Source organism: Carassius carassius, chromosome 25, assembly GCF_963082965.1.
Source record: "Carassius carassius chromosome 25, fCarCar2.1, whole genome shotgun sequence".
Lineage (NCBI taxonomy): Eukaryota > Metazoa > Chordata > Actinopteri > Cypriniformes > Cyprinidae > Carassius > Carassius carassius.
Window position 1 is genome coordinate 18,862,336 of NC_081779.1, and position 18,262 is coordinate 18,880,597.

Here is an 18,262-nt window from a genome sequence, read left to right on the forward strand (position 1 = left end):
TGTTTTACTTTGACGTTGTTTGGACATTGCCATTATGACATCTAGAAAACGTTGGATTTTGGTTGCCAAACCTGACAACTTAATATCAGTATTTGATGTCAGTGTGACGTTGGCTTGAGACGTTGTCTCGACGTTGGATTTTGGTCAGTTAATGCCACAACGTAAAACTAACTACAGATCAACGTCAAATGATGTTTTAATTTGACGTTGTTCGGACGTTGCCATTATGACGTCTAGAAAACGTTGGATTTTGGTTGCCATACCTGACGACTTAATATCAGTATTTGATGTCAGTGTGACGTTGGCTTGAGACGTTGTCTCGACGTTGGATTTTGGTCAGTTAATGCCACAACGTAAAACTAACTACAGATCAACATCAAATGATGTTTTAATTTGACGTTGATCGGACGTTGCCATTGTGACGTCTAGAAAACGTTGGATTTTGGTTGCCATACCTGACGACTTAATATCAGTATTTAATGTCAGTGTGACGTTGGCTTGAGACGTTGGCTCGAAGTTGGATTTTGGTTAGTTAATGCCACAACCTAAAACTAACTACAGATCAACGTCAAATGATGTTTTAATTTGACGTTGTTTGGACGTTGCCATTATGACGTCCAAAAAATGTTGGATTTTGGTTGCCAAACCTGACGACTTAATATCAGTATTTGATGTCAATGTGATATTGGCTTGAGACGTTGGCTCGACGTTGGGTTTAGGTTAGTTAATGCCACAACCTAAAACTAACTACAGATCAACGTCAAATGATGTTTTAATTTGACGTTGTTCGGACGTTGCCATTATGACGTCTAGAAAACGTTCGATTTTGGTTGCCATACCTGACGACTTAATATCAGTATTTGATGTCAGTGTGACGTTGGCTTGAGACGTTGTCTCGACGTTGGATTTTGGTCAGTTAATGCCACAACGTAAAACTAACTACAGATCAACGTCAAATGATGTTTTAATTTGACGTTGTTCGGACTTTGCCATTATGACGTCTAGAAAACGTTGGATTTTGGTTGCCAAACCTGACAACTTAATATCAGTATTTGATGTCAGTGTGACGTTGGCTTGAGACGTTGTCTCGACGTTGGATTTTGGTCAGTTAATGCCACAACGTAAAACTAACTACAGATCAACGTCAAATGATGTTTTAATTTGACGTTGTTCGAACGTTGCCATTATGACGTCTAGAAAACGTTGGATTTTGGTTGCCATACCTGACCACTTAATATCAGTATTTGATGTCAATGTGATGTTGGCTTGAGATGTTGGCTCGACGTTGGGTTTAGGTTAGTTAATGCCACAACCTAAAACTTATTACAGATCAACGTCAAATGATGTTTTAATTTGACGTTGTTTGGATGTTGCCATTATGACGTCTAGACAACGTTGGATTATGGTTGCCATACCTGACGACTAAACATCAGTTTTTGATATCAATGTGACGTTGGCTTGAGACGTTGGCTTGACGTTGGATTTTGGTTAGTTAATGCCACAACCTAAAACTGACTACAGATCAACGTCAAATGATGTTTTAATTTGACGTCGTGTGGACGTTGCCATTATGACGTCTAGACAAAGTTGGATTTAGGTTGCCATACCTGACGACTAAATATCAGTATTCGATGTCAATGTGACGTTGGCTTGAGACGTTGGCTAGACGTTGGATTTTGGTTACTTTATGACACAACCTAAAAACAACCAAATATCATCGTCAGCTGATGTTGGTCTTGGACGTCAATTTAACGTTGTCATTAGACGTTGGCTTGACATTGAATTTTGGTTACCTGACGTCGCGACCTAAATCTAATCTAATATTAACGTCATATGACGTTGTGTGCCTGCTGGGATATTGACGATTGGTTGATTTTAGTTCAATCAGAGCAGATGTCGGTTCGACATCGAGATGTCATTCTCGCACATAAGCTGGGTTTGAGACTGAACCCCAAGAAGAGTGTACATTCTCCAGTTCAGAGAACCACCTATCTAGGCGTAGTGTGGGATTCAACCTCGATGCAGGCACGTCTGTCTCCGGCTCGGATCGAGTCAATCCTTACCTCAGTCAAGAGAGTCAGAGAAGGCCAGTCACTGTCAAGCAGTTTCAGAGACTGTTAGGGCTTATGGCAGCTGCGTCCAACGTGATACCTTTTGGCCTACTGCACATGAGACCCTTACAGTAGGGGCTCAAGACCAAGGGATTTTCCCTGAGGGGGAATCCATTACGAACTATCAAGGTCACGCAGCGATGCCTTCGTGCCTTAGACATATGGAAGAAACCTTGGTTCTTGAATCAGGGCCCGGTACTGGGAGCTCTTGGTCGCCGTGTAACGCTAGCGACAGATGCGTCCCTCACCGGTTGGGGTGCGGTCATGAGTGGCCACCCTGCCCGCGGTTTGTGGAGCGGTTGCCATCTGACATGGCATACCAGTTGTCTAGAGATGCTAGCTGTGCATCGAGCATTGAAATATTTCCTCCCAGACCTGAGAGGTCACCATGTGTTGGTGCGCACCGACAACACATTGGCGATCTCTTATATCAGTCACCAGAGAGAACTGCATTTGCGCCCCTTGTATAAGCTGGCACACCAGATCTTTCTGTGGTCCCAGGACAAACTCCTCTCGTTTGGAGCAGTGTATATTCCTGGGAGATTGACTGTGGGAGCAGACATACTGTTGAGACATGGGCCGAGGCCCGGGGGCTTCACCCCGAAGTGGTGAAGTAGATATGGAGAGTTTTTGGATCTCTTTGTGACTCAAGAGATATCGCAATGTCCCCTCTGTTTCTCTCTAATTCATCCAGCTCCTCTGGGACTGGATGCTATGGTACAGACCAGGCTGAGGCTTCGTCTGTACACCTTTCCCCCTATTGCTCTACTCCCGGGAGTTCTGGTGAGAGTACTAGTAGAGTAGAGTAGAGAGTAGTAGCTCCGTTCTGGCCGGGCCCAGTATGGCTCCCAGATCTGATCTCTCTCCTCGATGGCTCTCCATGGGAGATTCCGATCAGGACAGATCTACTCTTTCAGGCACAGGGCAAAATAATTCATCCTCGCCCGGAGTTGTGGAAGTTGTGGAGGTGGCACCAGAGGGGGCACAGTTCATAGCTTCCGGTCCCTCAACCGGAAGCCATAGCTTCTTACCACATCCCTCTCAACGGTCAGTCAGTGGGTAGACACCCCCTAGTTACACGTTTCCTTCGTGGTGCGCTGAGGCTGAGACCTCCAGTACGGTCCCGTGTTCCCCCCTGGGACTCGGTTGTGTTGTTAGAGGCTCTTTGTAAAGCTCCATTTGAGCCGATTCATGATATCTCAGATAGACATCTGACCCTTAAGACTGCCCTATAACTGGCTATTACTTCTCTAAAGAGAGTTGGAGATCTTCGGCCCTCTCGGTGGCCCCTACCTACTTAGATTTTGCCCCTGGTATGGCCAAAGCATTTTTATACCCTCGAGCGGGTTACATTCCTAAAGCTCCCTCTGTTACGCCACAACCTATAGTACTGCAGGCCTTCTGCCCTCCTCCCTTTTGGGAACCAGACCAGGAGAAGCTAAACTGTATATGTCTAGTTCGAGCACTGGATGCATACGTCCACAGAGCTGCCCTGTGGAGAAAATCAGATATTCAGACGATATGCACACGATATTCAGAGTTGGTCTCGTCAGGGACATTCCCCATAGCGTTCGACGCAGCGTCTCGTTCTTTCAAGGAATCAGGGTTTCATTCGTAATCTGGAGACGTTTTGCCCAGAGCCGTTGAAAAACTGAGTTGCGACACTCCCATAGACTGCCATAGGAGCTTTGGAATGCGGAAGTAAAGTGTGTCGTGGAGCAGCCAATAGTTCCAAACACTGAGAGTTCCAGCGCTGAACTCCACACATTTTCAATGTTTCTGAAGTACGGTCGCTGGTAAGTTGATGAAATTACTGTATTTTCGACATTTAAACGCATTAGCCGACCTCACATGAATCTATATTATAGTTTTATTTTATGTAGCCAGCTTTATTAATGTTTATTGGAGGTTGGTAGACTCTTAATCGCTGCTATCTTAAGTAACAAACACTTAACTAATATTAACTACCATAATCTGATGTTGGGCTACATTTACCTCAAATTTTCTTTAAGTTCGTTGGCCTACAACGTTTATCGTCGGTTATTAGATTTGTTGTTAAAGTGATTTATACTTGTATGCGACCGTATTAGTACACCTGATTACAATTAACTTTAGTCAGTTTAGCTAGTATTATTTTTTATTTAATTTTTTTGCTAGATCAACTAGATAACATGGGTAGCTTGTATCTTGCAAGGTTGTTCCTTGCTTAATTTAGTCATTGAAGTTAGACATACCGTTTGTTAGACAGTGCATTGTGATTATATGATATGTAGCATAAATGTTGATTATCCCAGCAAATAAAAAGTGTAACTGCAAAAAGAAAAATTATTAATCTGTTTTTAAATTGAAGAGGCTGACATTTGACGAAAAAACTGAAGTCATGATTTTAATAGTTGTTATTTAGAATACAGTGAAGTATTTCAGCTGCATAACTCATGTTCATGGCTCTTTAATCTAACAGTCTCGTGTGTGTAATGGGAAGTATACACATTAAACCAGAATACATCTTTGTAAATATTTAAGTATTTTTTGATTGCATTAAATTTTACAATATTTCACTTTTTTCTCTCTTTTAGGAGGTGAAAAATAAGTCTAAACCAAGACTTATACCTAGATAAAGTAACAGTAATTTAGGTTCCAGTTGTCGAACAGGTGGGATTTAATTTGCAAAGCCATACACTGTAAGCCATCACTGTGTGTGTGTGTTGTCCTGTTTGTTTTCAGCAGGATGGATTATCGGTGGGGAGTGGACTAGTGGCCAGGCTGGGGAACTTATGGTTCCTTTATGGAGTGATGATGAAGCTGGTTTACTTACCCTCTCACAGGATGTAATGTTTAATTAAATGTTTTGTTGAATGCAATTGGTTGCCTTGTATATTTTTCACTGTTAACATTCTTTCATGCCTTAAAACTGAGCAGCTTCTGGCATTCATTGATATTCACTTGTTGTGCATGTATATATTTATGTGAATGTGTCTTAGCAATATACAGTAATATTAACATTAACACAACTGGGTGAGGAACAGCCAAACTCAGCTAACAAGGTTGCTGAAGACAGTTTACTGTGAAAAAAACATAAAACCACGGCAAGACGCAGCAACAAGGCAGATGTGCTGCCCAAGCTCTGTTGAAGAAGCACAAAGAAATTGAGGACTGGTCAGCAGTGTCACCCAAAGAAACTTACTGCAGCCGATAAAAAGGCACATCATGCTTACTTGCCTCGTAATCGGAAGATGTCCAGCAGTACCATCAGCTCAGAGCTGCAGAAAACTAGAAGGTTTTAAGACAACCTTGATTCACTTTTTTTGATCCATTTCAAATGTTGACTACTCTATATTTTATATACATTTATTTATTTTATTATATATATATATATATATATATATGTATAATAAACACATTTCATATAGTGTGTTTATGTGTGTACATATATATTTAAAAACAAACACATGTAATGTATGTGTGTTTATTATATGCATGTATGTGTACTGTGAATATATATATAAAGTTTTTTAAATGTATATATAATATAACCTAGAGCAGGGGTTTTCAAACTGTGGGTCGCGACCCACTCGTGGGTCACGGAATGGAACAAGGTGGGTCGCACAAAGTCACTTGGCTGCAGCTAATTTTGCGTTTCAATGACACACAGACACTAACACAGTTCAGTCTAGGGCTGCACGAATGTGACGAGTGGGGCGGGGCCTAGTGCCATGGGAACAGAGCTAGGCCGGTGGAGTGATTGGGAAATGAGCAACACTCACCGGTCTCAAGAACCACGGAGGAGATCGGAAAGATACAAAAGAGGAGCGATGACAGTGAAGGACGAGAGAGGACCAGGCCTGGGTTTTATTTTGTGTTTGTTTTTTATTTGTGCACGGCAGTCATCCGAGAGGGGCTGTCGCGCTGTTTTGTGTTTATTTGGTTATTAAAACTTTGTTTGATTGTCCGCCGGTTCCCACCTCTTTCCACGAAGGAAATTTTTTTAATATTTTGGTGGGTCGTGAAATATATTACACTTGTCTAGGTGGGTCGTGGAATGGAAAAGTTTGGGAACCACTGACCTAGAGTAGTCAGTGAAATGAAAATTGTAATGTCAGTGAAATGAAATGAACCTGATGTTGTCCTAAAACCTTCTTTTTTGGACAAATTAATTCTTAGGACAACTTTTTTTTTTTTTGTATGTGTGTGTGTGTATTTATATTATTAGTATACAGACATACTGTAGGTAAATATAAACAGTACACTTATGTTTAGGGAATGTTTAGCCTATGTTTAGGGCAGGATGAAGGGGTTAACCATGCTGAAATTAATCCCGTTAACAGTAACGGTAATGTTATGGATCATATTTAGGAAAAGAGAACACACTGTAAGTGTAGTAAGCATAGTAATAAATGCATACGCGTTAATATTTGCCAAAAAAAATGCTGTCATTTATAGTCGTTGCTGTAAATGTTTTTTTACGCTATAGGAGCAGCCCGATCTTCCCTCCAAAATCAAACACAAAAACTGATTAATGCTGTGTTTCCGCCACTCCACAGAAAATAATGCTATTATATTTATGTAATGCAAGTTTCAAAGTAATAATCAATGTATATTATGCGTCAATATTTACAGATAATTTCTGCAAATATAGTTGCAGCTGTCTGTCCAGCTTAAAACCATTCAAACTGGTTGACAGCGCGGAGTTGTTTGGAACTATTGAGAGCTACGTGAACCACGTGACAGCGTGGCGGCGAGATCAAAGAGTGTCGCAACTCACATATTTAACGGCTCTGGTTTTGCCATCAAAGGGATAAATAACATTTTTAAATACAGTACAGACCAAAAGTTTGGACACACTTTCTCATTCAAAGAGTTGTCTTTAATTTCATGACTATGAAAATTGTAGAGTCACACTGAAGCAACCTGTCCTCCAACCAGGGCTGGACTGGGACAAAAAATCGGCCCGGGCATTTTTGCCCAGACCGGCCCACTATATGATCATAAACACCACCCATCTTTGCACGCCCTTAATTATATGCATACCAACTCCTATTCATTAAAACCACTAATGCCATGTAATGAGTGAGTATAGGAACGAGTGAGAGTTAACAGATGAAATAAGTCAAAATTTTATATTTATTAATACAGTTGAACTATACTCCACAGCGGTGAATCCTAAAACAAGCTATAAGTGGATCTGGCATAGTAATACGAGTGTTTCTTACAGGATTTTTGTTAAAACTATGGTGGTGTGTCCTCTGTCCTTCTAGGGGGGTTCGGGGGCATGCCCCCCGTGAGAAAATTTTGTGCATTTTAATGTTAAATTCATTAATCTGGTGCACTTTGAGAGTTCAAAATTAAAAGCTCCAACCCATATTCAGTGTGCAAATTAAACAAAGAAAAATTCGAACCTCTTTTAGTTACAGTGTCTATTTACATTACACCTATACATAATAATAGTTATAATATTAATCCAATGACAGTAATAGCCATATTTTGTAAAACAAATGCACAAAAAAATAAAGGAAACTTTCTTAATTAGTTGTACCAATTTCTATACTTGAAAGAGATAAGCACATGATCTTTTATTTTGACGCAAACTGCATCAAGCTTATATTTTGGTGGAAAACATGGTTTACAAACGCCTCTTATTAAATTTCTAGTGAATTGCGGTAATCGTCAACTATGCAGATGTGGAAATAATCTTCACTCATGACATGGCCTAAGTGTTTTGAAAGTAGTTCTGCTTACCGCAGGCTCTACACTTTCTCATCTCTCTCCTGATCCTCCGTCCTCACTATCATCATCTGCCACAGGAGCTGATGAAGGTCAGAAAACATATATTTTGACACAGTTTACAGTGTCTGCTTTAAGGGCCTGGTTCTATTTTTTCACGCTATTTATCTGCAAATTCCTTGCGTTTCTTCTCCATCTTTTTTTACAGATACACACTGACACTGCTGCCGCTCGCTCACTCGTTTAAAGTTGTGATTGGGCCAGCCCAATGTCAATCAAGAAAAGAGCCAATGGGCCGCTGATCTACGTGTTTCATGGGCTGGTCTGTCAGAAAAAAAAACTAAAACTGACTTTGACCAATGCATTACACCGGCACAAACCCAGCGCCACCAATTAAGCAAAACAAAACAAAACGAATGGGCCGTCGATGTACAAATTTTATGGGCTGTTTAAAAAAAAAAAAAAAAAAATGAGATATCGGCCCAAAAAGCACGTCGGCCCACCGGGCAAATGCCCGGTATGCCCAATGGCCAGTCCAGCCATGCCTCCAACCAATACGTTTGTATAGGTCGTTTGTCCAAATCCCTGAAATACGACCCATCAGAGCGTATCCTACAATTGCGCCCCTATCGGCAAAACGTCGTTTTCATATTAATGTTTTATACTCTTTTATTTGCACTCTGGTTTGTGTTTCGTGTAGCTCAGTTGGTAGATTATTGCGATATACCTTGATATGTAATCATGCTATCATGGGTTTGATCCCAGGGAACGGACGTGCACGAAAATGTATATGCTCAATAAATCATAATTTAGCATGATTTCTGTGAGGGTTATGTTTAGGGGTGGGGTTAGGTGTGGTCATTCGAACGAATAAGCAACCTAGTAAAATATGTAGGAAATAATGTGAGATCGGTGTAAAAAGCCCACACATTGCATTTAAATAAACGTGCGTTTTGATTGGTAATGACGTGATACGTCATTTCATGACGACAGACGCAACAAGATCCTGTCATTATTTTTACGCCCGCTAGAGGGTCCTTAACTTTAAAACGTAAATATGGGTCGTAATAAGGTGCTTGCACAAACGACCTATATGGTCGTTTTTTGTTGGAGGACAGGCTCCACTGAAGGCATCAAGGGCTATTTGACCAAGAAGGAGAGTGATGGGGTGCTGCGCCAGATGACCTGGCCTCCAGTCACCGGACCTGAACCCAATCAAGATGGTTTAGGGGTGAGCTGGACCGCAGACAGAAGGCAAAAGGGCCAACAAGTGCTAAGCATCTCTCGGGGAACTCCTTCAAGACTGTTGGAAGACCATTTCAGGTGACTACCTCTTGAAGCTCATCAAGAGAATGCCAAGAGTGTGCAAAGCAGTAATCAAAGCAAAAGGTGGCTACGTTGAAGAACCTAGAATATGATATATTTTCAGTTGTTTCACACTTTTTTGTTATGTATATAATTCCATATATAATTCCACATGTGTTAATTCATAGTTTTGATGCCTTCAGTGTGAATCTACAATTTTCATAGTCATGAAAATAAAGAAAACTCTTTGAATGAGAAGGTGTGTCCAAACTTTTGGTCTGTACTGTATATCAATATAGAATGTTTTTATTTTAGATTGTAATAATATTTCACAATATTACTGTTATTACTAAATATTTGATCAAATAAATTCACATAAATTCACAAATTAACAACATAACATAAGAGGCTTCTTTCAGAAACATTAAAAAAAAATCTTAACAATCCCAAACTTTTGAAAGGCAGTGTACTCTGCAAGATTTGTAGTGTATTGTACATGTCTGCTCACTGTATGCTTGCATTAAAAAGAACATCATGCAAGTCTCATTTCACAGAAGGAAAAAAATGAGGAAAGTGAGGAAACCATGACAGAATTTTCAATTTAAGACAAAACGGTGCTTATTGCTAATTATTGAGATTATAATGCAGTACAGAGCATGAGAAAGTTCATCTAAAGTTCAACTGATAAGTTGAGTAAAGGTTTTGAAATAAATAAATATTCCTATAGCCAAGTAGTCCAGACACTTGCATAAATCATAAATTTAAGTGCAGCATTGCTCAAGTCTGAGCTGTTAATTTCAGGGGCTTAACTCTTAACACTTACTGACAGCAAAAAGCACAAGCAGAAATGCAGTACAAGTCAGAGGCAGCTGACAATGGACTGGCTGCAGGTATAGCAAGACTGAACACTTCCATTTCACACTACTTCTGGACCATGATTATGATTCATCACAGAACCAACAAGATTTTTTGTCTGAAGGAAATGCATGTACATGTGTGGGAAGCTCTCTTAGCTTTAGTAAGCAGGAGGTGGACCTGAGCTGAAGTAATTACTCCAGCTGACATACTTCATATGACTAATGAGACAATCTCAGGCCACCGCAACCAGTCCATTTGTCACCCAAAGCTACGGCGCCACAGAAGGCAAACTCCTTGCAGCACTGCTGAGGTCACGGTAAATTCCGCCTCAGTAGCACCTGACTAATTCCCATGTAAAGGCATGGAAATCAAATTCAACTGATCATTTACAACTGGCCAAGATCTCTAGGATGACAAGGCAGCCAAGGTTGTAGAACCTTTTGTAGAGCACATTAATTACAGAGAACCATGTAAGGACTTCTTAAGATCTTATAACAGGCAATGTGTCTAAAATAGATACAAATGTTGCAGGGAATGTACTATAGATCAATGAGAACAGTCAGCCAGCAGTCCCTCCTTATGAATGAAGATAACAACAAAGACAGCCACGAGATGAAACCAAGGTCAGAGAGCTAAACTATGAAAGTGCTCAAAGAGACGAGGATTACAATAATTTTACAATGGAACAAATAAAATAACATTTTAGCATTAGCAACAGTTTTTAATGCAGATCTAGGATTCCTCAAATTTTGTACCTAGACTACCTACATAAAATAATTCATACTCAAAATGCATCACACCCAGTTTTACATCCGTAATGCAATCAAATTACTTTGAAAGATTTAGAATAAAGCAATTATGGTATTATGGTCAAGGTTCATGATACTGTTTTTTTTTCTGTTGAATAAATATATATAATTATTTTATTATATCATTTATATATATATATATATATATATATATATATGTGTGTGTGTGTGTGTGTGTGTATATATGTATATATATATATATATATATATATATATATATATATATATATATATATATATAAACAAACAAAATATTATTTCACATTAATAATCTCAACATTCAAAATATCATCATCATCATCAAAATATCATCATCACATACACACACACACACACACACACGCATACATATATATATATATATGTATGTATGATTCAACATAAAAAAAACATTATTAGGATGTTTCAGTCATTTAAATATGTGAAATACATTTAAATATATTAAATGTATTAAATAAATTAAAAGCAACATATGTAATGAATGTAATGATTTATTGAACTTTGGTGCTTACACATATACTTTCACAAATAATATTGTTATTATTTTAAAAATAATATTTAAATATGAAAATAATATTATTTCCTAAATATATTTACATTAAATATCTAATAATTTTAATATATGAAAAATATATGTATGAAAAAATGCTCATCAAACTAATATTGCTTTTATATTTAAGATGCAACACTGATGCCAAAGATGATAGCAGCACATTTATAAACCCAATCAGCCACTACAGTAGCTGTAGAGATAATTACAGATGCAGTGTAATTTTCCAGAGCTACATTCGGCTTCCACTGTTTGCTCACTACTGGCCACCTGTTGCTGCTAATGAGTGTAGTGGGGTGTGAATGTGAACAGCTCCCAGCCCGGGGTTCATGAACTAACACAGTGCTACTGGATATAATTGACATTGGTGGCATTGGGCATGGTTAGGCCAGGCTCCTTCAGTTTAACTGGCATTGACTTAAAGGCAGGGTAGGTAATACATGTATAAACAACTTTCTTCCAAATTTGTTTAAACTTTCTATATATATCAATGCATAATTAAAATGTAAGTACTCTGATAAAAAGAGTATAAAAATCGAGTGACTTTAGACCGTTTAATCTGTATTAAACACAGCTCATTATTTCCATTTCGGAACGAAACATAGGATTGGCTTAGGCGACTGTCACTCTCTCGCAACCATGGCAACCACCTTTTTGCCACACATGACCTGCCCACTTGCGCGTGCACGTTTGATTTGAGGAAACAGCACGTTTGATTCAACAGGCACGGATCCTAGGAATACCAAAACAATGGCAGAGAAACAGCAAGCAAAATTCACAGTACCAGCCTATGCAGTTAGTGAAGGCAAACCAGGCAAAAAAAGGAAGACAGTAACAGTACAAGAAAAGGCAATGAAACAAAGAAATAAAACGCGAGTTAATATCGGCGTGGCTTTCCAGCGATGGCGAGAACTGAGGGAACTCAAGGGGCTGAAAAGTGACTCCTTGATGGCTTTATTTCTGCTGGACAGGTAAATCTTTCTTTTTGTATTTTGATCATACATATTTTTTTCATGAAGCATGTGTCATTAGCACACGTAGCTGCGTAATATAGCTAACATAACATTACTTAGCAAGCCGTAGTAGAGACGATAAATAATCTATAGGAGCCCAGAAGGGAGGGGGTGGAGTGAATGGAAATAATGAGCTGTCTTTAAAACAGTCGTGAGAGGTCTACAGTCACTCGATTTTTATACTTTCTTTTTCAGAGTACTTACATTTTAATTATGTATTGATATATAAATAAAGTTTAAACAAATTTGGAAAAAAAGTTTTTTATAAATTTTTTTACCTACCCTGCCTTTAATGAGCGAGGCAGAGGGGCGCTCACACCGCTAACCCGAGAGCATGTGGCCTCTAAGGAGGGTTTCTACAGCCAGGGCAATCATGGCAACAGCTGAGCCTTACCTGCTAACTTACACAAACATTGCCCGCACACACCCATGTACAAACCCAAAAACCCAGCTCCAGAATTTAACAAGACACAATGAGATGGAAGGAACGAGGGGACTTACTTATAAGCAAAGTTCACAACTAATCTGTGACGAAAAGACCCATAATGTACATCAACCAGTGAAACAAATTTAGTTTAAATTTTGGTTTAAAATAGGTGTTTGCACTGTTCACGGTGTAGGGACCCTGTGAATCTGAACACAGCTTTAGTCTTTGAATGTGCACAGGGCGATGTGCTTCGGTTTCGTAGTGTGTGTTTTTGTTTGACATTAACAAGTTGAATGCCACAAGACACTGAAACTGATACTATTTATATGCTCGACATAGTTATAAGATTTCAAAAAAATGAACACAATAAGCTTTTATCAATATCAATGTGTTTTGACAATGTTTATTATTTTATCTCAAGTATGATAGAAACAAAAGAAGTAATACAAGCAAAACAGTCAACAAGGAACATGAGACCCTTTTTTTTGGTTTAGTTCAGTCACACTATGAAAGAATTTGGAAAGCTCTTGAGTCCAAATCAAAGACAGGCTACAAAAATGTTTGGTTAAGTAGGGTATCAATCCCTGAATTAATGATAACAGTCAGACGTCCCAGGAAAATAAGGGCAGAGCAGCAAAGCAGTTGTCCTGAGTTAGACACATATACCTCATGCAGGGAAAGATAAAACAACTCTCACGGCCTGGAATGAAATAAGTCGTTGCTGTGCGTTTGTACAAGATCCAATGCACTATTCAAAGAGAATGTAAATTAACTTTGAATGTCATCAGCTTCAGCCTTTCATTTTCCACCCTACGACTCTGTCATATTCCCACGAACGCACACACAGAGGCCCAGCAGTGTGTAAAGGAAGCGCTGGATGTCGTCAGAGACCAAGGCAGGGCCATGTGTTTTAACTTCTGAGAAAGATCAAAAGATACACGCTTGCTAAATGTAACAGCACCTCACTCTGATTGAAAATACTTCAAGTGCTGTTCCTATACATCTCTCTAGTGGTCTCATACACACATGCATACAAAAGCGGAGAGCACATCAAGGTCTGTGTGGTAATGTTTGGTATCTTCTCCGATGCTCTTTTGGCTTTCAACAACCAAAGTTTGTGGTGTTTGATATGCAAACGAGCTGCACGATGACGGGAAACGAGACAGAGAATGTCAGCATCACACCCAAACAAGATCACAGATTGCCTCTGATCTCCAGCATTGAGATGTCTAGATCTGTAAGAAGTGTTTGTGGTGTGGAATGCATTAAACCTTCTTGTCTGCCTGATTTATATAAAATATCTACTATTTTTTTTTTCTCCACATGATGGGCTTTGTTTTTCTCTTCTAAGGATTATGTAATAAAATTCCATCCAATTTGGTTGAAAATTAATCCATCTGTGCTAATACACAATAGTGAGATGGAAATGATTAATGGGATAGTACAGCCAAACATTCAACTTCTGTCATCATTTACTCACCTTCATGTCATTCAAAACCTCTATGACTTCAATTAGAGGAACAAAAAAGTTGAGCGAAAACAAAGACAAACTCCAAAAAGCACCACAAATGTATCTCTTGACAGCTTTATCACTGATATTTAATTTATTATTCAGTAAAATTCTAGTCTTTTATTGTGCAAAAACCAACAGCCTAGAAATTGTGATATAAATAAATCAATTTGTGTTTCAAGCAGAGAGCCAAATGCATGAGAGTGAGTTAAAGATGGCAGAAAATTCATTTCTGCATGAACTATTCCTTTAAAACTAAACGATCCAAATGGAAAACAAGCTGTTTTTTTTTTTGTATCATAAAGCTGTGGGACATGTGAAGCTTTATTAATAATCAAAAAAGGATATCAAGGATAAACACACACACAAAAAAAATCTGAGATTCTGAGAACTTCATGCTGCTAAGCACTTTAAGACTCATCTTATTTCAGCTTCTGCTGGTATAAAAGTTCATAGGTTCAGTCACCCAGAATCCTCTGAGATGGCATATTTGAGAAAAGTCCTTCAGTCCATGTCCACATCCAGATCCAGCTCGGTGCTTTTGAGGTAGAAGAATGCATAGATGCATAGCAGGAAGACCAAGACAGCCACAATGAAGTTTTTCAGAAAATGAAAACCCATAAACCAACTGATCTGAAGAACATTAAGAACTTTTTAATCTACAATTAGGGAAGCCTATATACAACAAATAACATTAAAAAAATTATTGATCAGACAGCTCTTTGCTGGAAAAGTGTTTATGTAACATTATTCAAATGCATATTTAATAGTGCTTTAAAATGACTAAATGTTGCAATGCCATTCTCTAGCATTTTGAGAATGAAACACACTCTTTTCGTTGCATGGTCATAGACACAAGACTGATCATAACCAAACACATATATGTAATTTACACCACAAATGCTCAGCAGAAGAATCAGTATATTTTGAGCCTTTTATCTTTCCTCTCACTGTGACACAAATAGGGTTTGGCAGACCCAGCAGGCTCAGAGAAAGTTAATCTCCCAGAAATGTCTTTGTTCTAATTAAGACTTGTTGGGAGCTTAATGCCCGAGCTAAATTGATGATTGCTGAAGGAGCGGCATTCAAGCATAAATTCGATTTAAATCAGTCATTTATTACCTTTTGTGTTAAATCACAATCCTCATCAACCTGAGTTTCATTAAGAGCACTCAAGTATTTAACAAAGCAATTGTTCTTCATCTTGATAACTCGTTATCAGCCTTTCTAATCAAGTGTGGTTGTGGACCTTTTTTGCATCGTTGGAACATTCAGAAGTTGATGTTTTTCATAGAAATTAATTACAATTAGAGAAAACTGCAAGTAAATACCAAAGAGAGCTTTGAGAAGTTTTCTGCTGAAAAGTTTATACACCTCTTGTAGAATATCAAAGATTTTTTTTTTTTATCTTGTTTTTTATTTAAAGGAATAGTTCAACCAAAAATGAAAGTTGGCTCAGAATGTACTTACCCTCCGGCCATTCAAGAGGTTAATGAGTTTGTTTCTTCACTGGAACAGATTTGGAGAATTTTAGCATTACATCACTTGTTCACCTATGGATCCTCTGCAGTGAATGGGTGCCATCAGATTGAGAGTCCAAACAGCTGATTAACACATCACAATAATCCACAACACGACTCCAGTCCATCAATTAATGCCTTTTGAAGTGAAAGCTGCATATTTAAAAGAAACTTATAAATTATTAAGGCTTTTTAACTTTAAACCATTGTTTCTGGCCAAAATAGACAATTATGCCTCCTCCAGTGACAACACCCATCTCATCCTTTCACATCAAAATACCATGAACATATTTGTTTATGCTAATTTCTCAAGATTATGGTTATAATCCGGAAGCAACAGTTTAAAGTCTCAATGGATTTGTTTCTGAAAAACACACATCTTTTCACTTCATACGACTTTGATTGATGGATGAGGGACATACTTTCATTCTGACGGCACCCACTGACTGCAAAGCATCCACTGGTGAGAGAGTAATGCAATACAAAATTTCTGCAAATCTTGAATGGTCTAAGGATGAGGATGACCAGGATTGTTTATGTAATTTCAATTATTTTGCTTTGTGTAATATACTTAAATATCAATAAAAATAGTTTTCAGGGTAGAAATAAATAAATTACATTATACTATAATCATAATTTATTTCACATTTACATTTATGCCTTTAGCAGATGGTTTTATCCAAAGCAAATTACAGTGAATTCAGATTTTTTTTTTTTTTTACCAGTATGTGGGATTTCAATATTTCTTTAAGATAGTGAAGATCTTACAGATTGTGTGGGTATGTTAAACATTGAGGAAAAGGGTTATGCAAACAAGTACAGTATCTGCAAAATGTTAATGATTTTACCAAAATAAGAGGGATCATACAAAATGAATCTCATTAAGATTTATTTAAATACAGTCCACAAGAGAAAATAGCTGATATAAAAATTACCCCATTCAAAAGTTTACATATGCTTAATTCTTAATACTGTGTTACCCAGAAGATCCACAGTTTTTTTTTTTTTTTTTGATAGTCGTTTAGGAGCCCCTTGTTTGTCCTGACCAATTAAACCGGCTGCTGTTCTTCTGAAAAGTCTTTCAGGTCCCACAGATTCTTTGGTTTTCCTGTATTTTTTGCGTATTCTAACCCTTTTCAACAATGACTGTATGATTTTGAGATCCATCTTCTCAACTGAAGGACTCATACTCTATGTGGCTATTACAGAAGGTTCAAACCCTCACTAAAGCTCCAGGAGGAAAAACGATGGTTTAAGAGCCAGGGGTGTAAACTTTTTGAATTTGAAGATAAGGGTTAACTGAACTTATTTTGTCTTCTGGGAAATATCTAAGTATATTCTGAAGGGCAGTACTAAATAAAATAAAAATATGATATGATATGATGGCAAAAAATTCAAGAATTTGAAAAATGCACACATGTAGAGATGTACACAAGAGAAAATAAGAGTAGAATTTATAAAAATGACCGCATTTAAAACTTTACATCCAGGTAACAACACAGTATTACGAATCAAGCAAACTTATACATTTATTTTTATAAATTCAACTCTTATTTTCTCTTGTGGACTACGTGTAAATTACTTTTATGTGAAATATCTTATTCAGGTCAGTACGAAATAAAAATTTTGTATGATCGCTCTTATTTTAGTAAAATAATTAACATTTGCAGATACTGTAAAGTCAAGTCAAGTCAAGTCAAGTCACCTTGATTTATATAGCGCTTTAAACAAAATACATTGCGTCAAAGCAACTGAACAACATTCATTAGGAAAACAGTGTGTCAATAATGCAAAATGACAGTTAAAGGCAGTTCATCATTGAATTCAGTGATGTCATCTCTGTTCAATTAAATAGTGTCTGTGCATTTATTTGCAGTCAAGTCAACGATATCGCTGTAGATGAAGTGACCCCAACTAAGCAAGCCAGAGGCGACAGCAGCAAGGAACCGAAACTCCATCGGTGACAGAATGGAGAAAAAAACCTTGGGAGAAACCAGGCTCAGTTGGGGGGCCAGTTCTCCTCTGACCAGACGAAACCAATAGTTCAATTCCAGGCTGCAGCAAAGTCAGATTGTGCAGAAGAATCATCCGTTTCCTGTGGTCTAGTCCTGGTGGTCCTCTGAGACAAGGTCTTTACAGGGGATCTGTATCTGGGGCTCTAGTTGTCCTGGTCTCCACATTCTTTCAGGGCAGTAGAGGTCCTTTCTAGGTGCTGATCCACCATCTGGTCTGGATATGTACTGGATCCGGGTGACTGCAGTGACCCTCTGATCTGGATACAGACTGGATCTGGTGGCTACGGTGACCTCGGAATAAGAGAGAAACAGAAAAATATTAGCGTAGATGACATTCTTCTAATGATGTAGCAAGTACATAGGGTGTTATGTGAAGTGTTCCCGGTTCCAGTTTACCTAATTAATGCAGCCTAAAAATTCTTT

General features: G+C 38.2%; 1 pseudogene; it reads right to left on the reverse strand.

Annotated features, from left to right (window-relative positions):
* Positions 1-14,808: 14,808 nt before the first annotated feature.
* Positions 14,809-18,262, reverse strand: part of LOC132104733 (triple QxxK/R motif-containing protein-like) — a 35,168-nt pseudogene continuing 31,714 nt past the window's right edge.